At 46.4% G+C, this 7438-nt stretch overlaps 1 protein-coding gene across 1 annotated transcript in view; it reads left to right on the top strand.

The window, feature by feature from the left end:
- Positions 1-2122: 2122 nt before the first annotated feature.
- The window catches only part of LOC113818969 (protein Tob1), a 63477-nt gene continuing 58161 nt past the window's right edge, over positions 2123-7438 (top strand). The window contains exon 1 of the mRNA XM_070141122.1: positions 2123-2163. The gene's annotated coding sequence lies outside the window, so the exon portion shown is untranslated. The remainder of the gene's footprint in view (positions 2164-7438) is intronic.

The raw sequence follows: 7438 nt of genomic DNA, 5'->3' as shown, positions 1-7438 counted from the left end.
CTTCTAATCCTCCTCCTCCTCCCTCACTTCTTTTCCTCTTCCTCTTCCTCTTCCTTTCTCTTTCCCCCCATTTCTCATCCTGCTTATTCCCCTCCTTCCACTTTTCCTAATTATTGGTCTGTGCACATTTTCTCTTTAACGGTATTTGTCTGTGTAAATGTCTGTTTGTTTAAAAGCTTTGTCAAGGTCATCTAGCGGTTTTGTTTCGTATGTTTACGTGAATGGACGTCTGTCTGTTATAATTTTTTTTTTTTTTTTTTTAATCTAAATACAGATACGATGATATAAAATATCTTCTATTGTTTTTATTAATATTAAAAATCTAAATACAGGTTCGATTACTTAAAAGATCTTTTATTATTATTATTATTATTATTATTATTATTATTATTATTATTATTATTATTTAAATCTACATACATGTTCGATTATTTTAAAGATCTTCTATTGTTATTATTATTATTATTTAAATCTAAGTACATGTTCGATTATTTAAAATCTTCTATTATTATTAATATTATTTAAAAAAAATCTAAATACGGGTTCGATGATTTAAAAGAATAAAAGACAAAAAATCTCTTTCCTTCTGTATATTTTTTATCTGTTGTACGATCTTTCTCTCCATTATTTCATCCGGTTAATCCACGAATGACGGATAAATCTGGGGAATTAATGGGTCTGGTCGGCGAGGCGGACAGTTATCTTCCAGCTGATGGGCGGCAGGTGGGCGGGGAGGCCGAGGCTGGTCGGTCGCGGGCGGCCTCTCCCAGCGCCGCCGTTGGGGCCGCCCCTCGAGCTGTAGTGGTTTAGGTCGGGGCTTTTGTTTGGTTGTTTTTGTCTGTTTGAAGGTGATGGTCCAGGTTTTGTGTGATTTTGTTATATGAATGCACATGCAGGGGCGCTAGACACACTCGCACTCGCACACGCACGCACACACGCACGCACGAACGCACGCACGAACGCACACGCACGCACGCACGCTCACGCACACGCACACAAACACACAGACACGCACACAAACACACACACATACACATAAATATATTCATATATACATTATCAAATATTGTGTTATACTCTTGCACATTTACTCTCTCCCTCTCTTCCTCCCTTCCTCCACCCTCTCCCCTTCTACCGACCCCCTCCCGCCTCCCCCCCCCCAAAAAAAAGACGAAAAAAATAAAAAGAAAGACGAAAAAAAATAAAGGAAAAAAACGCAAGCCAAAGACAAGCCAGCGGAGAAGGAAAAGCAAGCCAACAAGTATAAATAAAACCTCAAGCTGTTAGCAAGATTCTCGAACGGTCTTGCGCCAGTGTCCTTGCGAGGGAGAGAGAGAGATCGCTTCGAGAAACTTCCAAGATTCGTCTTACTTCGTGGATTCTTACTTCATTTTTCGAAGCTCCGAGACGCACTTCGATCTATGCTTCTTCCTATTTTTGTTCGATCTTTGCTATTTCCTTTTTTTCGAAGCTCCGAGACGGATTTCGATCTATGCTTCTTATTATTTATGTTCGATCTTTGCTATTTCCTTATTTTTTCGAAGCTCCGAGACGCCCTTTCGATATATGCTTCCTATTTTTGTTCGATCTTTGCTATTTCCTTATTTTTTCGAAGTTCCGAGACGCACTTCGGATCTATGCTTCTTCCTGTTCGTTCGATCTTTGCTATTTCCTTTTTTTCGAAGCTCCGAGACACTCAGAGACATTTGCTTCTTCCTATTTTTGTTCGATCTTTGCTATTTCCTTTTTTTCGAAGCTCCGAGACGCACTTCGAATCTATGCTTCTTCCTATGTTTGTTCGATCTTTGCTGTTTCCTTTTTTTTTCGAAGCTCTGAGACGCACTTCAATCTATGCTTCTTCCTATTTTTGTTCGATCTTTGCTATTTCCTTTTTTTCGAAGCTCCGAGACGCACTTCGATCTATGCTTCTTCCTATGTTTGTTCGATCTTTGCTATTTCCTTTTTTTTCGAAGCTCCGAGACGCTCAGAGACAGTTGCTTCTTCCTTCTTCTCGAAGCTCCGAGACGCCCCTCGATCTTGGCTTCATCCCGTTTTCCCGAAGCTTCGAGACGCTCAAGAAGACGTTGATAGGCGTGTGTGCGTTCGTGTGAGCCGTTAGTATTGTCGTAGTGTCTGTGCCGCGCGGGTGTTGTGTTTCCGAAGGTGCGTGTGGGGGTTTAGTGGGTTTTGCGGATCAGAGATGGCGCTGGCGAGAGAGGGTTGGGGGTGGATGGGGTGGGTGGGGGTGGTGGGGGTGGTTGGGGGTGGGTGGGTTTTGGTGGGGGTGGGGTGGGTGTGTACGGATGGGATAGTTTAGGGCGGTGGATTGAGATTTACACGATGGAAAGGGGAAATATTTGTTGTTTCTTTTCTCTATGCTTATTGTTTCTCCTCGTCTTACCCCACCTTCGCTATATTCTCTCCCTTGTTCTGTCCATCTATCTCTCTCGTTTCTCCCGTCCCTCTCTCCCTCCGTTTCACCTTTACTCCGTCCTCCTCTGTATCCCTTCCTCCCTCCCTCCCTTCCTCCCTCCGCCCCTTGTTCCCTCCCTCCCTCCATCCCTCCCTCCTCCCTCTTCTCTCTTCCGTTCCCCTTCTTCCCTCCGGTTTCTTGTGAAATTCAATAAAACGTTTATTGAATAAATAACTTCCTTATTTGCATATTTGCAAGTAACTGAGAGAGAGCGAGAGGGAGAGGGAGAGGGAGAGGGAGAGGGAGAGGGAGAGGGAGAGAGAGAGAGAGAGAGAGAGAGAGAGAGAGAGAGAGAGAGAGAGAGAGAGAGAGAGAGAGTAGATAAGCATACATATAAGGACAACAGAACAACAAAGAGAGGAAAAATGAAAATGAAGCAAAGAGGGAAGAGAAAAAGAAAGAGAAAGAGAGGAAAGTTATGAAATTGCTCGAAAATAGTGGAGAAAGTAATGTATTGATCAGAGGGTTGACCTCTCTCGACCCGGCCTGTCGAGGGGGAAGCGTGGAGAGAGAGAGAGAGAGAGAGAGAGAGAGAGAGAGAGAGAGAGAGAGAGAGAGAGAGAGAGAGAGAGAGAGAGAGAGAGAGAGAGAGAGACGGGGACAGGGAGAGGGAGGGAATGAGAGAATAAATGGAAGATAAGAAAATAAATGAACATAAGAGAGAGGAGAGAGAGAGAGAGAGAGCAATATTATGTTTGAAGGAGGAAAGAATATCACAAAAAAATATGCAAAAGAGAATGAAGAACGACTTGGCAAACAAACGAAGCGAAAGAGGAAAGAAAGAAAGGGACATGAAAGGGAAGGGAAGAATAAAAAAGAAGAGGAAGAGGAGGATAATGATCATAAAGGCAACATGATGATAGTGAGAAGTAAACAAAAAAGAAAAAATAAAGAAGAGGAAAAGTTAAAAAAAAGGAAAAAAGAAAAGAAGAAGAAAACGTAACAAAAGAAAAAGAAAGATAGAGAAAAGAGAAGGTATAAAAGCTAAAAGTGATTCGAATTCCTACCAAAAGCTGTTGGTGCTGAGGAGGGAGGCAGCTCGCACAGCCTTATACAGCCTTCTCCAGCCTTCTCCCTCTTCTCCCTCTTCTCCCTCTTCCAAGCCTTTAGCCGAGAGAACCTTTGATGGCAGGCTGGCGTGGCAGGAGGGAGAGGGAGAGAGGGGAAGGAGAAGGAGGGGAGGGGGAAGGGAAGGGAAGGGAAGGGAGGGAAGGAGGGAGGGAGGGAGGGAAGAGAGAGGAGGGAGGGAGGGAAAGAAGAAGAGATGGAGGGTGGGAAAGGAGAGTGAGGAGGGAAGGGAGGGAGGGAGAGGGAAGGAAAGGGGGAGAGAGAGAAGGGAGAGGGAGAGGGAAGGGAGAGAGGGAGAAGGAAGAGGAAGAGGAGGGTGAGGGAAGGAAGTAAAGGGGTGAAGAGAGAAGGGAGGGGGAAGGAAAGGGGGAGCGAGAAGGGAGAGGGAGCAAGGGAGGAGGGAGGGGGAGCCTGGGTGACCTCGTAAACAACTACGTAAGGGAGCATAACACGAATCCATTAAAGTGCGTACGAGTTTACAATGAAAATAAGTGATAGTTAAAGAAAACGAAATATTCTCATTGTGGTGTTTCTGTTCACGTACATATGCATGTACACTTTCCATGTAATGATGATAAAAATGATGATAATGATGATGATGGTGATGATTATTATGATGATATGATGATGATGGTGGTGATGATTATGATGGTGATGATGATGATGATGACAATGATGATGGTGAGAATGGTGATAATGATGATAGTATTGATGATGATGGTGATATCAATGATAACAGTGATAATCATGATGATTATTGAAGATTTTAAGAGAAATTGATATGGCAATAGTGTCATGATTAAAATAATGGCGATTAACAGTTACATAACGTACAGAAAGTTTCACAGTAGTCCAGTACAAGGGTCCTGTACCTGTCAGTGATAAGAGAAGCATTGACATCGTACATTGCTCTCACCCTGGCCCCTCCCCCCGCCTAACCCATCCCCCTTCCCCCTTTCCTCTCCTCTCATCTCTTCCCTTTCTTTATTCTCCCTCTCTTCACCCTTCCCTTCTCTTTTCCTCCTCCATCCCCTATTCATTTTCCTGTTCCTCCGTCCCTCCTCCCCTTCTTCCTTTTCCGCAATCCTCTTCTTCCTCCTCCTCCTCTTCCCTCTCCCCCCCCTTCTCCTTTCTTTTCCCCAATCCTCCTCCTCCCTCCATATCCCATCCTCCCCTCCCCCCCATCCTCCCCAAATCCTCCTCCTCCTCCTCCTCTCAACCCTCCCCCACCCCCGTTTTCGCAATGTTAATGACGTCAGCACAAGGACACGCCTCATTTCAGTCATTTGTATCATTTGCATAATTAATCTGATGTTTTGAGAGAACAGAGCGAATCTGTTTATCGTTTTTGTGAGATTTTAAAGCCATATTTTCCATGACCCGGATCTTCGGTGTTGTGGAGGTAGCAGTTTTGCGCTAAAATGTAGCGGTATTGCTGGTTCTTCGTCCTGGCACTTCGGAATGAAATCGTATTGAGGAGATAGATGAGTGTAGATTTGGACACGCACGCACGCACGCACGCACACACACACGCACACACACACACACACACACACACACACACACACACACACACACACACACACACACACACACACACACACACACACACACACACACACACACACACACACACACACACACACACACACACACACACACACACACATGTATGTGTATAAATCAATAAATAAACAATAAACAAAAAAGATAAAAGACAAAACGAAGCAAAGTAAAGAAAACAAAAAATATTAAACTATCATAAAAGAAAGATTTAAAAAAATAGATATGATAAATAAACAACAAACAAAAAGATAGAAGATAAAAAAAGAAAAGAAAAGAAAACAGAAACTAAACCACACACAGAAAAAAATATATAAACCGACCATAGAAAAAGATAAGAAAAAGAAAAGAAAGAAAAAAATAAATCGAAAAAAATAAATCAGAAATGGAAAATAAAGAAAAGAAAAGAAAGAAAAAAATAAATCGAAAAAAATAAATCAGAAATGGAAAATAAACAAGTCAGATTCCTGCCAGAGGATTTTTCTTCGTTTGGACCTCCGCTGACAGCAGGCGATAGGAACCAAACGACCAAGAAAAGGAATTACTCTTTCGCCTCTATGCATAGCGGTTCATAGTGTTCATCTGCATCCGTTAGAGGGGAGGAAAGGGGGAGGGAGTGAGGGGAGGAGGGGAGGGGAGGGAGGGATTGAGGAGGTGAGGGGAGGGAGGGGAGGGAGGGGGGGGAGGGGAGGGAAGGGAGGTGGGAATTGAGGGGAGGGAGGGGGGATGGGAAGGGAGAGGAGGGAGGAGAGGGAAGGAGGGAGGGGAGGGAAGGAAGTGAGGGAGGGAGGATGGGAAGGGAAAAGGGAGGGGGAGGAAATGGAGGGAAGTGAGGGAAGGAGGGAGGGAATGTAAGGAAGTGAGGGGAGGGTAAGAAAGAGAAAGGGATGGATGGAGAGAGGGAAGGGAAAGGGGGAGAGTGAGAAAGAGAAAGGAAACCAGAAAAGGAGTGTATAGACAGATAGAGAGATGATGAGAGAAGAGAAGAGAAAAAGAAATCGATGACGAATGAAAGAGAAAGAGAAAGAACAAAAGACATGGAGAAGAAAGCAAGGAAAAAGGGAGAGACAGAAAGGGAAAGGGAGAAAGATGTGCTAAAGTTGGTCATCCGATTAACACTTTCAAGAGACGAAAATACGTGACGTCATGAGGAATCTGGTCAGGCACGTGAGAGGCGGGTCACGTGATAACTCCGCCTCGCCTCCGCTGCGCCTCGTCCTATTCCTGCTCTCTTCTTGTTCTTGTTCTCCTCTTCCTTTTCTTCTTCTTCTTCTTCTTCATCTCCTCCTTCTTTTCTTCTTCTTCTTCATCTCCTCCTCCTCTTCTTCTTCTTCTCTCTCTCTCTCTTCATTTCCTCTGTTTACTTTCTCTTTTTCTATGCCGCTCTCCCTCCCTATCCCTTCCTTTTTCATTCACCTCCATCTTCCGCTTCCCTCCCTTCCTTCTCCTCCTCCCTCCCTTCTCCCTCCCTCCTCATCCCTCCATCTTCTCCTCCCTCCTTCCTCCTCCTTTCCTCCTCCTCCCCTCCCTCTCCTCCTCCTCCTTCTTTCCTCTCCCTCCCTCTCCTACCCTCCCTCCTTCTCCTCCTCCCCTCCTCTCCTCCTCCCTCCTTCCTTCCCTCCATCTCCCTCCCTCCTCCTTCCCTTCCCTCCCTCTCCTCCTACCTCCCTCCCCTTCCCCTCCTCCTCCTTCCTTCCTCTCCTCCCTCCTCCTACCCTCCCCCGTCCCTTCCTCCCTCCTCCTCCTTCCTCCTCCCTCCTCCTTCCCTTCTCCTCCCCTCCCCTCTGCCCTCCTTCCCTCCTCCTCCTTCCCTTCCCCTCCCTCTCCTACCCTTCCCCTCCCTCTCCTACCCTCCTCCTTCCCTTCCCCTCACCTCCCTCTCCTACCCTCCTCCTCCCTCCCTCTCCCCCCCCCCCCTCCTCCAATCCGCAGCAACATGCGCTGACATTGATTAGTTTCATGGACGGGTCTGCTGGCGGGTTTAAGATCCGTTTTCTATTCTTGGTGTTACAGGGGGGGGGAATGGGGGGGGGGTGGGTGGGGTTTGGGTGTTGGGGAATGGGGGTATTGGGGGTTGGGTGGGGGTTGATGGTGGGGGTTGGGTGGGGGCGTGGGGTTGGGGGTGCGTGGGGGTTGGGGGTTTGGGAATGAGGGTTGGGGTGAGGGGAAGGGGTTGGGGGAGGAAGGGGGTAGGGGGATGGGTTGGGGATGAGGGTGGGGGTTGGTGGGGGAGGGGTTGGGGATGTGGTGGGGGTTGGGGATGAGGGAAGGGGGGTAGAGTGTTCAAGGAAGGAGGGAAGGATGGTGGGAGAGAGGGAGAGATGTAAAAAGAAA

This window comes from Penaeus vannamei, chromosome 27 (assembly GCF_042767895.1).
Source record: "Penaeus vannamei isolate JL-2024 chromosome 27, ASM4276789v1, whole genome shotgun sequence".
Taxonomy (NCBI): Eukaryota; Metazoa; Arthropoda; class Malacostraca; order Decapoda; family Penaeidae; genus Penaeus; species Penaeus vannamei.
Note: the sequence above shows the minus strand (reverse complement) of the source record. Positions and strands in the feature narration are given on the sequence as shown.